The 14470-nt window shown below is 43.6% G+C and overlaps 1 long non-coding RNA gene across 1 annotated transcript in view; it reads left to right on the forward strand.

Annotated features, from left to right (window-relative positions):
* Positions 1 to 12793, forward strand: part of LOC144308805 (uncharacterized) — a 124292-nt gene extending 111499 nt beyond the window's left edge. The window contains exons 5-6 of the long non-coding RNA XR_013375136.1: positions 10218 to 10477; positions 11190 to 12793. This is a non-coding gene — a long non-coding RNA (uncharacterized LOC144308805). The remainder of the gene's footprint in view (positions 1 to 10217; positions 10478 to 11189) is intronic.
* The last annotated feature ends 1677 nt before the right edge of the window (positions 12794 to 14470 follow it).

Here is a 14470-nt window from a genome sequence, read left to right on the forward strand (position 1 = left end):
ATGTTCCTTTACTCCATTGCCTGAACTTGATGCATCTTGGAGTTTCTAACCCCACATCTATTTAGTCTGTCATGGCATCTAAAGCCTTTTGCTGATGCCCCGAAATGAAAATTGCCAACCGGGGATGGCAACATCTAAATAAGACTGATGAGTATACTAATTATTTCAGGGCATAGATGCTCTATAAAGAGGACTGATGGGAAACACTCTCAATGTTAGCTCCAAGAAAAGGAAAGACAGCATTTTAGCAAATAGGATGCTTAATCAGCAGAAGACGGCCTTCTAAAGATCAGTTTAAATCTTAAGCATGGAAAGTATGTTAGCGAATGTCAAGTTGAATATTCAATCTGCTCTTTCCAATTTAAGTTTGATTCAAAGCACATTTATTGGGGCTTGGTATATGTCAAGCACTGTGTCCCATGCCGTGGGGCATACAGACGAATGAGTCGTGGTTCCTCTCCTTAAGGAGCTTGCAATATATCATCCACAGATCACATGTCTTTTGCATCAAATGATCAAACCCTGAAGTCTCTGAGCTGCTCAAGGTGAGTTGAGGATGCAGAGTGCAGTGGGGCCAAGCAAACAAACAAATACTGTGACACTGCTCAGTATCTAGTTTCCTGGAAGACCCAAATAGGAACCGTAGCTTTTTCCAAGGAAGGTTTAAGATACCCTCTATGTTCCCACAGTGCTCAGAGAACACAGATAAAATAGAATGTGTCTGTCAGAGCAAGCATATATCATTTGGGCTAAAAAGAAAATATAATAGCATTATGAAGCCACTCTTATAAATCAGTAAAGCTGGAAGCCAGCATTTTGTGTGGTTAACTGAGTCAAAGAGGCTGAGCATTCACATAGGAGAAGAGGTAATGATTGCTTATTGGATTTATTAATATTACTACCAGTGCCGCTGCTACTACTACTGCTGCTGCTGCTGCTTACTACTACTAGCAGTAGGTGATGTTTAAGGAGCTTTTATTCCCTGTTCCAGATATTTCTCTAAAATGTCCGTTCATATTATAGCATTCAATCTAAGAACTCTGGGTGATACATCATATTTTAATTCTATCAGTGAAATAGCTAAAACTTACAGGTTAACTAATTCATTCAGAGTAAGTGATGTCACCAGAACGTTACTGGCTGGACATTGGTGATTTGGACAGAAATAACTTGAGTGGAGTAGTACAAATGGGAGGCAGATTGGAATGGGTTAAGGAGTAAACCTACATGAGAAAATACAGATAAGGAGCCGAGGAAGCACATTGGGAGATCACTTTTTGCATGGATTTTTTTTTGACTAAAGAAGAAGGGGATCTCTAACAAGAGTGAAGAAGGCAGAGATTAGTGCAGAGGCATGTCAGTTTGTAACATTTGATAGGCAAAAAGTGAAGCACTTTTTGTCTGATGGACTCTATTTCCTTTGTGAAGGAAGAGACAAGATCATCTTACAGAAAGAAAAGAGGAGGTGGGGTCAGTGTTTTGGAAGAGGGTGATCATGCTTGAAATAGACCTTGGAGAGAGTGGAAGAGTCAGTTGAGAAGAGAAATATAATAGGACTGCTTGGCAGTGTTGAAGATTGATTTATTTAAGGTTCGTGATCATAAGTTTATAGCTATACGAACCTGCACTATTTTAAAATTTTCTCTTGCAGCCCTGGGATTCTTCATTGCAGGGAGAGAAAAGGTGGATGTTTGAATTTAGCTCTTGTTGGGATTTGCCAGATAAGTGCAGTGAAAGACAGATGGGCGAGGGAGATTAGGATAATGACAGTAGTGTTATTGATGTGATAGAATGTGGAATCTAAGCTGGATAAAGAGGGCAGTGAAGAAAGTAGAGGACTGATCAATAGGTAGAAAGTAGAGAAGCTGATGGACTGAATGACATTAGGAGTGGGGGCTAATTTAAAACTCACAATGGGTATGCTTTAAGCCAGCTTAGAGTTAGAGATAGGGTTCAAGGATGGAATGTTTGAATCAATGCTTTCTGTGTGGCAGCACAGTTTCAGGTAATAACAGAGTCCATGGTATGAATGTGGAAATGGGTAGATAAGCTGGAGTAGAGAAGGCAGCTTAATTCTTCCTGGATATGCTAAACTTGACATAAGGTCTGGGTGTTTGTATTGTTGCTTTCGTTATTTCTATGACCTGTATAATGAGACAATCCATGGTGTGTTGAGAGACTAATTTTTGTCTTGTTCTTGCTGTAGGAAATTTGCAAAATCAAAAGGTAATCTTGCCCCACCCCCACTCAAGCCTAGTGTTCTAAGATGTAGGCCACTTATTCTAAGCTGGGTAGTATAGCCCTCCTCCCCCACCTCACTGCCACCACCAGAAGGCGGTTTGGAAGTGGGTTGGAGTGCTTCTGGTTGGAGATTAGGAAGCAGTGCTAGCCTTCAGTGAGTGGCGGCCAGGCAGCCTAGATGTCTGCAAAGCTAGAGCAGGCATTGCAAAAAATTTTGCTATTTTCTGCACTATTTTCTAATGTCCTCACTGAACATTATTGTGGGTGTAAAAACTTTATCAGGGTGATGAACTAAACTCAGTTGTATAGAAACACCTAAAATGTGTGTTTCATATTTTAATAACCATTAAAATTTCAAAGAGATGCAAAATTCCATAACAAAAATGGGAGACCCTGTCTTTAGTTTTGTTTGAAACTTGTCGAGATTCGTTTACCACATCACAAGGTAAGATAGTAATATGAATTCTGCTAGACATATTTGATATATCAGTATCTGCAATTGTAACTGCTATACGGAAATCAGTAAAAGGACAATATTACTTCTAAGTCCTTTCAATGGAAATAGTAGATATATGAATTGCAGTGATTTCGTTAAATTTCATCCACAAAGGTTGTTTTAAGTATGTTATTAATACTATTATGGCTATACAATAATTATTCTAATCATATATCTTGGTTGTAAACATTTCATATAGAAATTTTAACATTGGTGTTGCCTATTGGTTTTCAATCTCATTCTGATCTTGTCCCTGGAGGTCTAGCATAACCTCTCTAAAGCTTCTTTTATTAGCTTCCTTTAAAAAATTATTTATTTGAGAGAGAGAGAGAAAGTGAGAGAGAGAGCATGTGAGCGAGAGCAGGAAAAAGGGGAGAGGGAGAGTATCTCAAGCAGACTCCCCACTGAGCACAAAGCCTGATGCAGGGCTTGATCTCACAACCTTGAGATCATGATGTGAGCAGAAAGCAAGAGTTGGACACCTCACTGACTGAGCCACCCAGGCACCTTGACTTCCTTTTATTTCCCCAAGTTTTTATTTAAATTCCAGCTAGTTAGCATACAATGTAATATTCCTTTCAGGTGTAACATTTAGTGATTCATCACATACAACACCCAGTGCTCATCACAAGTGCCCTCCCTTAACACTCATCACTCATTTAGCCCATCCCCCACCCACCTCTCCTCCAGCAACCATCAGTTTGTTCTCTATCATTAAGAGTTTGTTTCCTGGTATGCCTCTTATATTTTGCCCCCTATGTTCATCTGTTTTGTTTCTTATATTCCACATCTGAGTGAAATCATATGGTAATTGTCTTCTTCTGACTTATTTCGCTCAGCATAATCCTTGCTAGCTCCAGTCACGTCATTGCAAATGGCAAGATGTCATTCTTTTAGATGGCCGAGCAATATTCCATTGTAGCTTCTTTATCCACTCATCATTCGACAAATATTTGGGTCTTTCCATAATTTGGCTGTTGCTGATAATGCTGCTGTAAACATAGGGATGCATGTATCCCTTTCAATCAGTATTTTTGTATCCTTTGGTAAGTAGCCAGTAGTGCAATCGTTGGCTCATAAGGTAGTTCTATTTTTAACTTTTTGAGGACCCTCTATACTGTTTTCTGGAAGTGGCTGCACCAGTTTGCATTCCCACTATTAGCTTCCTTTTCAAGTATTCTCTCTATCCCTGCGTTGTTTACCGAAAGACATGCTCTCTAAGGTCTCTTCATGTATGAGAGACTACAATATAGACCTTGGAATGTGATGGAATTTCACATTAGACAATGTGTTTTCAGTGATACTTCATCATTACCCTGTAGGAGTGTGCCATCTGATAACCCTTAAAAATGAGGACCAAAAAAAAAAAAATGAGGACCAACTCATTTGTGAGAAGAGCATCCTTGCTCCTTTTCTCTTTGGAGTGTGTGATTTGTTTGGCATATTACTCCCATTACAATAAAGGTGGTTTCTCTTTTTTCTCTTATCATACGTGAATCTGTCTAGATTGTTATTACTTATCCTAACTTGTTTTCACTCATTAATTTCTTTTATTTAATTTCCGTTTTATGAGACATTTCTCTCATTATTTTTTTATATATATATTTTAATTTTTATTTATTTATGATAGTCACACACACAGAGAGAGAGAGAGAGAGAGAGAGAGGCAGAGACACAGGCAGAGGGAGAAGCAGGCTCCATGCACCAGGAGCCCGACGTGGGATTTGATCCCCGGTCTCCAGGATCGCGCCCTGAGCCAAAGGCAGGCGCCAAACCGCTGCGCCACCCAGGGATCCCTCTCATTATTTTTTTATCTTAAGTATGTGAGTATGTAGATTTAATTATGTGTGACTTTCATTTCAGCATAGTAAAATGGGCAATACAAAATATTTCTTAGAAAAGGGAACACAAATTTGATATGGTTGATGTCAGATGTCTAGGCTTACTACTCCCCTCTGCATTCAGATTTTGTAGGTTTCAATGTTAGATCCTTCAAGGGATCATGCTGGATTTGAGGAAAGGGAAATTGCTGCCTGGACCAAAAATGAGTGACGTGTCCTGTGATGCTCAGTGAATTCCCCTAGGGATAGCAAGTGGGTTTGGGGTTTAGTTTTGGTAATGAATTCCTTGAGTGGAAGATACTTGTTCTCTGCTTCTGTGCAAATCTCCAATGGGAAGATGGCTATGTGGAGTGGATGGGAAGGCCAGGCAATAGATGCTTCAGCTTGGAAGCACGGTCAAGTTTCCATGCTTAGGCCTGATGTAAAGGGAATGGAGAGAACCACTTGTGTCTGAATGAGTAGGCTGGTCCACGATGGACTAAAGACCAGAGGCCCGTCATTACATTTTCTGGACTGAATAACACTTTTGTCTCCTGTTTAAACCCAATGGGAAAGGGAGTCCCCCAAAGCACTGCTGAGATTGAATTTCCTATCAGTTGTAACAGATGGGGGCTAAGTTAGATTTACCTGATTTAAAAAAGAACAAAGAAAAAGTTACTAGCCCTGAAGTGCACTGGTGAAAACTCATACCAATTACACTTGAGCTTGATAATATTATTTTAGACATATTCTCATCAGAGAAACATTGAAAAACCTTAAGTGATAGATGACTATTTGCATGGCTCTATCACTGCATATTCCAAAGAACTAGTTAGCTTCTTGTTGACCTTCTGTCCTGTCCCTTTAGCACCTTTGGGATGAAATATCTTTTTTATAAGATTTTATTTATTCATGAGAGAGAGAGAGAGAGAGAGAGAGAACAAACAGGAGGAGGGACAGAGGGAGAGGGAGAAGCAGACTCCCCGCTCAGCAGGGAACCCAAAGGGCTCGATCCCAGGATCCTGGGACCATGACTTGAGCCAAAGGCAGACCCTTAACCGACTGAGCCACCCAGGCATCCCTGAAACATCTTTTTATTTTTAAATTTCCACATCCATTAGCATGGCTGTGGAAGGCTCCAGGGAATAAGTGAATGTGAGGTTCCACTTTCCAGAAAGATTCACACATCTTGCTTTGGTTTGTTACACTGCAGAGGGCATGGTAATACTTCAGCTAAAAGAAGAGCTTCAAATTGTCAAATCCCAGTGCTTTTGTGAAGCTGGTGTTTGTAAGACAGTAGACTGAATTCATCAGGGTCAGACAGTAGTTGGAATAAATCACCAGGGAAGACCATGAGTGGCAGGGGAAGCTATTGGGGTGCATACACTTGGGAAATGAGAAAACAGATCTTTGAGCCGTGCTTACTAAACAGAACTCTCTGGACATATCACTTAGGAGTGATTGGATAGTGAATTAAAACGTCTGCATTCGTGTTTCCCCTTGAATGACTGTTGCACAATGAATGCTTTTGAGGGGAGATCTATATGGCTTATTTTTTACTCAACTGAAAGCTCTGGAGCTCAAGACAAGATATTTCAGTTGTGTGGCTTCATTGTGTGAGTCGTCACAAAATGAGGTGGGGAAGAAATATTGCTCTTTAAAAGTTAGTGAACCGTGGGGATCTTACGTGGAGTTGTAAAGAGTTCAAACTAGTCAAGGAAAGAAATGGCAGATGGACAACTCGAAGAGGGTTCAGGCACTGCTTGAAAGACATGGGCATTGATTTCAAAGGGCTTTCCTTTCAGCGATGCACAGCCTAGGCCTTGGGGACTTCAATAGATGGTCAAAAAAATATCCATGTTATTGCTTTGGGCTTTTTTGCTGAATACAGTTTCCACATCCATCCTCAAGACAAGTTTATAGCTAGCTCCACACAGCACATAAACTGCTTTGAAAAGACCCCCAAATGGTTAAATTTCATCAAACAAGTGGTTACTTTGAAACTACTCATTAGCATCCCGTCACCAAGCAGGGTCTTAACTGGAACGGGAGAGGATTCTCAGAAACAAAATCTGAGACGTCTTTGAAAAACAAACAAGAATTTCCAAAGCATTTTACGTCTCTTCGGGGAGGACATGCTTCTGGGTATCTTTGCGTACCTGCTTTGCAACCATTGCAAGAATAAATCATGGTCCTTATAAAACCTTCAATCTGCCTGGCCTCTCAGCAGCATCTGACCTTGGTCTCTCTGGTTTGCAAGTCTCTTCCCCACCGTCTACAGACTTCCTGTGTTCCCACTGCAGCTCTACGGCTATCTCCCATTGGGGGTCCCTTTCTACGCACATCCCCAAAATGCTTGCTTATTCCTCCATTGTATTGTAGGTGCTCTTTTCTCTTCTGCACAAACCCTGGCAATTTCCTTGTTCACTGGCCTTCACTCTCTCTCTGTGGTTGCGCTGTCTTCTAGGGTAGCCACTAGCCCCACGTGTCTATTGAAATACAAATTAATTAAAAGGAAATAAAAGTCAGTCCCACTAGCCATATTCCCAGTGCTCCGTAGCCACACATGGCCATAGCCAATGCAAATACAGAACATTTCTATCATTTCAGAGAGTTCTGTTAGAAAATGTTGCTTTGTATGCTAATGACTTTCAGACAGGTCTCTAGTCCACACATCTGTCTGAGGCCTCAGGCTCCTAAGAGCCTACCAGACACCTCCATTTGGATGTCCCGTAGGCCTCACAGACACATTATTTCCACCAAACTGCTCCTTTCCTGGAAGTTAGATTGGGGCCTTGAACACAGAGATAAGGAATTTCATTTGTATTCTTTATGAAGAGGAGAGCCATCAAGAATTTTGACTGTTTCCAGATAATTAATCTCAAAATTGACAGTTCTTTAAAATAAAGAAGACTTCCAGTTTTCAAGTGTGGCATTTGACAGTTTCTAAGTTGAATCATCCCTTTCAATGACCCTGTAACTGGCACCCGTTTGCTCCCATTACCCCTGTCCCCAAATTAATTTCACATACTAGATGCAGAGTGAGGCTAACAAAGCAATCTTTGTGATGGGAATTCCACAGATTGCTTAATTGACACTTTCAAATCTCTCATTTATTTGGGTTTCTAAATCAACAGAATTAGACTACAAATTAATTCATTAGTGCAAACAATAGAAAATGGGGTCAGGATTATTAGGAGAAGAATAGACAAGGAGATGAACTGATCCACAGTCGGATGTACAGGTTGATCCCTGAAACTCAGAAAAAGTAGGTCAACTTTTCCCCCTCTCTCTTAATTACATACCCACAAGCTTTCTTCTTGTCAGGTCTGGAAATCTGTGTAATTATGTTTCCATATCTGATCGCGTCCAATTTTGAAATGAAATAAACAGTAGGAACTGGTCACATTAGCAAGTGGAGCCACGAAATTACATTCATTAAGGCATTGTTCAATTATGGAGTGCAATCCTCCAGTGACCCCAGGAAAGAAAAATTCAGTTTACAATTAAGGACCTGTGCTACTCAATAAATATATGTACTTTTTGGAAAGAATGCATGCTCTCCCCTTCTATCAAAGGGAATCTAGACCTGGAAGGGGCTCAGATAAAGAATAATCACACTTTGATGAAAAGAAGCTGAATTCACCTTGATCCAAATCAGGCCAGTAATTATCCACCCTAATGCAAGATAATGATCCTTTGGATTTATAATTATAAACCTTCAAGAGAGTCTCAGTGTAATTCTGAAGTAACAGCAAGGTAACAAGCAATGTTTCCCATTTAATTTTCCACAACATACAACACAATTCTAAATGGAATGACTGGTATTCTTTTATTACAGCCGTTTTGCATGCTTTTAAAAAAAATTCCCTCCTCTCTAGATAAATATATAGCTCCCATGGTCAATTTTAGCTTGTCTTCCCAACTTTGAATATAGTTCTCTGCTGCACTGAAGGAAGCTACCTTTTATCAGGCAGGCAAAATATTTGCCTCCTCCCCAAATTTTCTTTTCTTCAAGATTGCTTTCAGAACTGCCAAGAGTGAACAAGGAAAGATGATTTCAGCTCAGTCACTAAAATGGCCAAAGAGGATACCGTTACCTTTGCTTGTCCTCTGTTGGCCTGTCTACTACATCCCACCACCTATACATTTGATATTCTATTGGATGACAGTGAAATTGCACAGTGTACAGCCTACATGGCAGTGAGAGCAAGACACACATACTCAGACAAAAAGAGGGACAAAGAGTAAGGGAGAGAAACAGAGAGGGAGAGAAATGAGGCATTTTTTAATAATAGAAAGGGCAGACTTGCACATTCATTATGTGTCCTTGAACCAAACATCTAATCTCTGAGCCTCAGTCTCCTTGTTTGTAAGATGAGACTCAGAATACATATCTCATCGAGTTGTTGAAGATTAAATAGACTAAAGCTCTAAAATACCTACTATGGTGCCTGCTGCAAAGTGATCACTCAGTAAAGGGCAAGCATTCCATTAATCACCCAAGAGCCACATAGACATATTAGTCATATTGACACAAACAAATAGTGTGAGCATTATATGTATTGTGCACATCTAAACTATAAAGTAGGGACATTTGGGCAGATGTGAACTATGGAATAATTGAAAGAGCGCCTGTTTTGGAATCAGGAAATCAGTGTTTGAGTCTTGACTATGATCGTTGTTAGCTGTATGAACTTGGGAAAGTCCCATAGCCTTCGGAGCTGGAGTTTCTATGACTGCAAGATGGGGGCCATATGAGCCCCCCACCCCCCGACACTTGGTGTGCTAATACACGCAAAGGGGTTGTTGTATGTAAAGCTCTTTGCGTGTATATAGGACATGAAGGTGTGAGACCCTGGTAGTGTCCTTTGCCTTTGGAGAAGCAATCTCAGAGGCAGGCCCTGTCTGCGTGTGGCTGAGAATACTTGTGCCAGTCTTAGACTTAAAGTCTGACAACAGCCTCTGGTCCTGTGTGCATGAAGCTTCTCCATTCTGTTTCTTGAGGGGCGACTTGCCATGGTTACCGGCTGTGTCCAGGCCTATCTCACCCAAGAGTCCAGGAAAAGACCTCCTGGGCACTGGCCATGGTGCGGGGAAGGTCGTGGGGCAGACTTCCTGATGCCTGTTACAGGCAGCCGGGCTGAACGCACCAATTTTCAGGGAAAGCAGAGGCAATCTGGAAATCACGTTCCAATCATCACCATCTGGCAACCAAATCCTAGCACATGGTAGGTGTGGTCACGGTAGGTGACCAGTAAACAGTGGAGAATTCCGGGCCATCTCAAGTTTCACATCTCATGACTTCGAGTCTGTTGATTCTCCATTCAGTCACTACACACAGCGCTTAAGGGACACTTGTGCCTCATCCCTGGGGAAATGACTTTCCTCATTTGTCTCCTCCTCTCCCACCCCCAAACCCCCCTCCACCCGCAGGGACAGCCTTCCTTTGAACTCTCTTGCCACCCCACTTTCAAATCTCCAGGGACACAGGTAGGAAGCATCTTCGAGATGTTTCTTTCTTGGCCAACTCTCAGGTTGCCATTTTGGATTGCTAAATGGCCTCCTAATTCCCATTTCATGCCCCGTGCTTTGTCACTTGTTGGCTCTACAGGACTGTCAGGACCTATTTACTAAACCTCGCCTATGTCCTCCTTCAGAACTCCTCAGCCGGGCTCTTTCTCCTGTTCTGTATTCTGTTCACTGCTCAGCCACCCTCACAGCCGCGACCCAAGAGCCCATGTGGAAGAGGCAGCTGAGCTCCATGACACATTTCGAAGAGAAATATCCACTCCTTCCTGAGTCTGTGACGTCTTAAATACCGGAAGCCTGTGTCTCTATTAAAGAGTTGCCAAAAAATGACAAGTGGGCTTCTTATTAAACAAAGCGTGTAACTTGGAGCCATATGAGTCACATTGAGGTAAACCTGCTTGGGGGGCTTGGGGGAAGGGGCGGTGGCCTGCCAGTCACTCCTATGCACACTTGGTTCTCTGGGGGTGGGTTGGGGGGGAGATTCTTTCAGACCAAGTAGAAAAGAAAAATCTATCCTCTGATGCAATTTGGAGCCTCTTTTTTTTTTTTTTTCCTGCTGAAGATTTTGCAGTGAAAACATTTTTACAGACATGGATTAATGGCCAAAAAATACAGTGATTCCCTAAATGTTAATAAAGTTTTAACATAAAAAATAGATTTTCTGAGATAGCAACTGGCAGTTTGGGGATAGAAATAATGTATTCAGTAAATAAATTTCACACAGCCCAGCTAAGCACTCCTACAGACTATTCAGATCAATATTTGATGAGAATGTATCAAAGCAAACTTATTGCTATGAGGAGCCACTGCTGTCTTTTGATTGAAGTTAATGAAGCAGACATATTAGTGTAAAGCACTTGCTGGATGCATTTGAAATTTGTCCTAACCACCACTAGTGCTGCTAATGGAAGATGGTAATTACTGTCCACATAATTCTGAAATAATTAGGAAAATGGGCACTTTTCGGAATCATCCTATTTAAAATGCAGGCCCAATAACAGAAAAGTTTCTAGACATGTGCTGACTTGAATCAGTGAAGATAAAAGTGACAGAGCGCCTTTTTACTTTACAATTGAAATCCCTCTTCTTTCACCGAACAGCTTTAGAAGGACGAGGGAGCCGGAAACCTTGCCGATGCCGAGGCGTGGAGAAGGCCTCAGGAGGTGAAGTGTGGAAGCAACGGGATGGCTCCCGTCCCCATTAGTTAGAGATGCTGTAGCCAGCCTGGGACTTGAGAGCCCTCCTGCCTCGTTGTGTTACAGGAAGCGGAGTCTCCAAGGTGCTTCCCTGGAGGCATAATCTAGATCACGGAGTTGACAAGGACTGCCGAGGACTCGAGAGGTTGGGAGCCTTCCGCTCCTTCTCTGCATAAGTCCTGGCGGGAATGGACAGGTGGGCCCTGCTCCCGGGTCAGGCCTGGGCTCCGTGGCTTTGCAGTCGGGGCGCCCTCCTGACTGCAACAGGAGGAATGCTAGATGCCAGAAACGCGGAGGGGGGAGACAAATGGTTCCTGGAAGCATATTGTCAATTGTGAGGCAGCACCCCCTGCACCCCAACCCCCCGAAGGAGAAGGAGCTGCTTTAAGAAGGGATCCAGGGGGCAGCCCGGGTGGCTCAGCAGTTGAGCGTCTGCCTTTGGCTCAGGGCGTGATCCTGGGGACCTAGGATTGAGCCCCACGGCTGGCTCCCTGCATGGAGCCTGCTTCTCCCTCTGCCTGGGTCTCTGCCTCTCTTTCTCTCTCTCTCTCCCTCCCTCCCTCTCCCTCTCCCTCTCCCCCTGTATCTCTCATGAATCAATCAATCAATCAATCAATCAATCTTAAAAACAAACAAAAAACAAAACACCTGGTCTTGGAAAGAAAAAGAAAGGGACAGAGAGTGAAGGAAAAACACCTGTCACCAGAGAAAGCAAAGAAAATCTGTCAAGAGACTGAGGCTCTTAAAAAAAAAAAAAAGCCATTTCCTCTGGTTCTTTTCCCAGTGGTTCTCTAGGACGTCCAGCGGGAAGTCCACACCAGTGACCCTGAGGTTCATTCGAGTTGCTCCATCCTTGACGCTTGGCCCTCGGTCACCCAAAGCAGAGTCTTCTCCACCACGGGTCGGGAACGCCGCACTCCCCTCCACTGGTCCCTCCGGTGACGCAGCCCCGCCCAGGTGCACGGCAGCCCCACTCGGGTCCGGTCCGCCCCGGGGTCCTCAGGGGCAGCGGGTGGCAGCAGGCAGCGCCGTCTCCTAGCAAGTGCCTGGTTCAGCGTGATCCTTGCTGAGGCGGAAAGAGAAATGTCCTGGAAGCCTATGGAGTAGCTCTGTCTTACCCCAAATATGCAGATGCAGTGAAACGCCGGGACACCTGCACCCCGAAGTTTCTAGCAGCAATGTCCACAATAGCCACACTGTGGAAGGAGCCTCGGTGTCCATCGAAAGATGATGGATCAAGAAGCTGTGGTCTATGTATACAATGGAATATTCCTCAGCCATCAGAAACGACAAATACCCACCATTTGCTTCAACGTGGATGGAACTGGAGGGTATTATGCTGAATGAAGTAAGTCGATCGGAGAAGGACAAACATTATATGGTCTCACTCATACAGGGAATATAAGAAATAGTAAAGGGATTATAGGGGAAAGGAGAGAAAATGAGTGGGAAATATCAGAGAGGGAGACAGAACACGAGAGACTCTTAACTCTGGGAAACGAACTAGGGGTGGTGGAAGGGGAGGAGGGCGGGGGGTGGGGGTGACTGGGTGACTGGCACTGAGTGGGGGCACTTGACGGGATGAGCACTGGGTGTTATGCTATATGTTGGCAAATCGAACTCCAATAAAACATATATACATATATAAAGAAGGCTATTGAGGGATTTCATGGACCAAGAAAAGGTGGGAAGACAGCGGGCCTTAGGGGCATTGGGAGTCAGGGGCTCAAATGCTGCCCATCCTGTGCCCCTGGGCATGACACTCTCTTTCTCTCAGCTTCTTCCACATTCTGGGGAACACGGAGACCAACGGTTCTTGTGCTGCACATCTCACAGGCTTCCCACCAGAGGATGACTTCTGTTCCCTCCTCAAGTTCACTTCAGATAATTCAAGAGGAGTGCTTGAATTGGCCTGCTTGCTCCAGATGCCTCTCTGCAGACAAATCTCGTAGGGACTAGGGACCGGGGCAGAATCACTGTAGACCCGCCCCCCCGGGACCTGGGGCTGTGTGCCATGTCCAGAGGAGACAGGAGGTCTCTGCGATCTGAGCAGCCTCACTGGTCGGTGTCCCCTACAGTGACCCGTGGTCTCTCATGAATTGCCACTTCCCGTTGCATGCATCACACCTCGTCTCCCAAACAATTTTGTCCGCTCTTGGAGGGCTGGGGCTAGGACCACATAGTATCCTTCTAGAGCCCCCATGGCGCTTAGTTTAGTTCTCTGCAATTCCATTTATTTACAGGACCATTTTTTTTCCTCCAAGGTTTTATTTAAATTCCAGCTAGTTAACATACGGTGCAATACTAGTTTCAGGTGTAGAATCCAGTGATTCACCACCCACATAAAACACCCAGGGCTCATCACAAGTGCCCTCCATGGTACCCATCACCCAGCCAACCCATACCTTCACCCACCTCCCCTCCAGCAACCAACAGTTTGCTCTCCATGGCTACCAGTCTGCTTCTTGGTTGGCCACTCTTTTCCCCTCTGCTCTGTTCATTTGCTTTGTTTCTTAAATTCCACATATGGGGAATCCCTGGGTAGCTCAGCGGTTTAGCACCTGCCTTCGGCCCAGGGCGTGATCCTGGAGTCGCGGTATCGGGTCCCACGTCGGGCTCCCTGCATGGAGCCTGCTTCTCCCTCGGCCTGTGTCTCTGCCTCTCTTTCCCTCTGTGTCTCTCATGAATAAATAAATAAAATCTTTTTTAAAAATTCCACATATGACTAAGCTTATATGGTATTTATCTTTCTCTGACTGATTTCACTTAGCATAATACTCTCTAGCTCCATCCATGTTGTTGGCACATGGCAAGGTTTCATTCTTTTTTATGGCTGAGTAATATTCCAGTGTGTGCGTGTGTGTGTGTGTGTGTGTGTGTGTGTGTACACATTACCACCTCTTCTTTATCCATTCATCATTTAATGGACATTTGAGCTCTTTCTAGAATTTGGTTATTGCTGATAATGCTGCTGTCAACATCAGGGTGCATGTATCCCTTCAAATCTGTAATGTTGTGTCCTTTCGGTAAATCCCCAGCAGTGCAATTGCTGGATCGTAGGGTAGTCCTACTTTTAACTTTTTGAGGAAGCTCCAGGGTGTTTCCCACAGTGGCTGCACCAGTTTGCATTCCCACCAGTAGTGCAAGAGGGCTCCCCTTTCTCCACATCCTCACCAACACATGTT

The sequence above is a fragment of the Canis aureus genome, chromosome X, assembly GCF_053574225.1.
Source record: "Canis aureus isolate CA01 chromosome X, VMU_Caureus_v.1.0, whole genome shotgun sequence".
Classification (NCBI taxonomy): domain Eukaryota; kingdom Metazoa; phylum Chordata; class Mammalia; order Carnivora; family Canidae; genus Canis; species Canis aureus.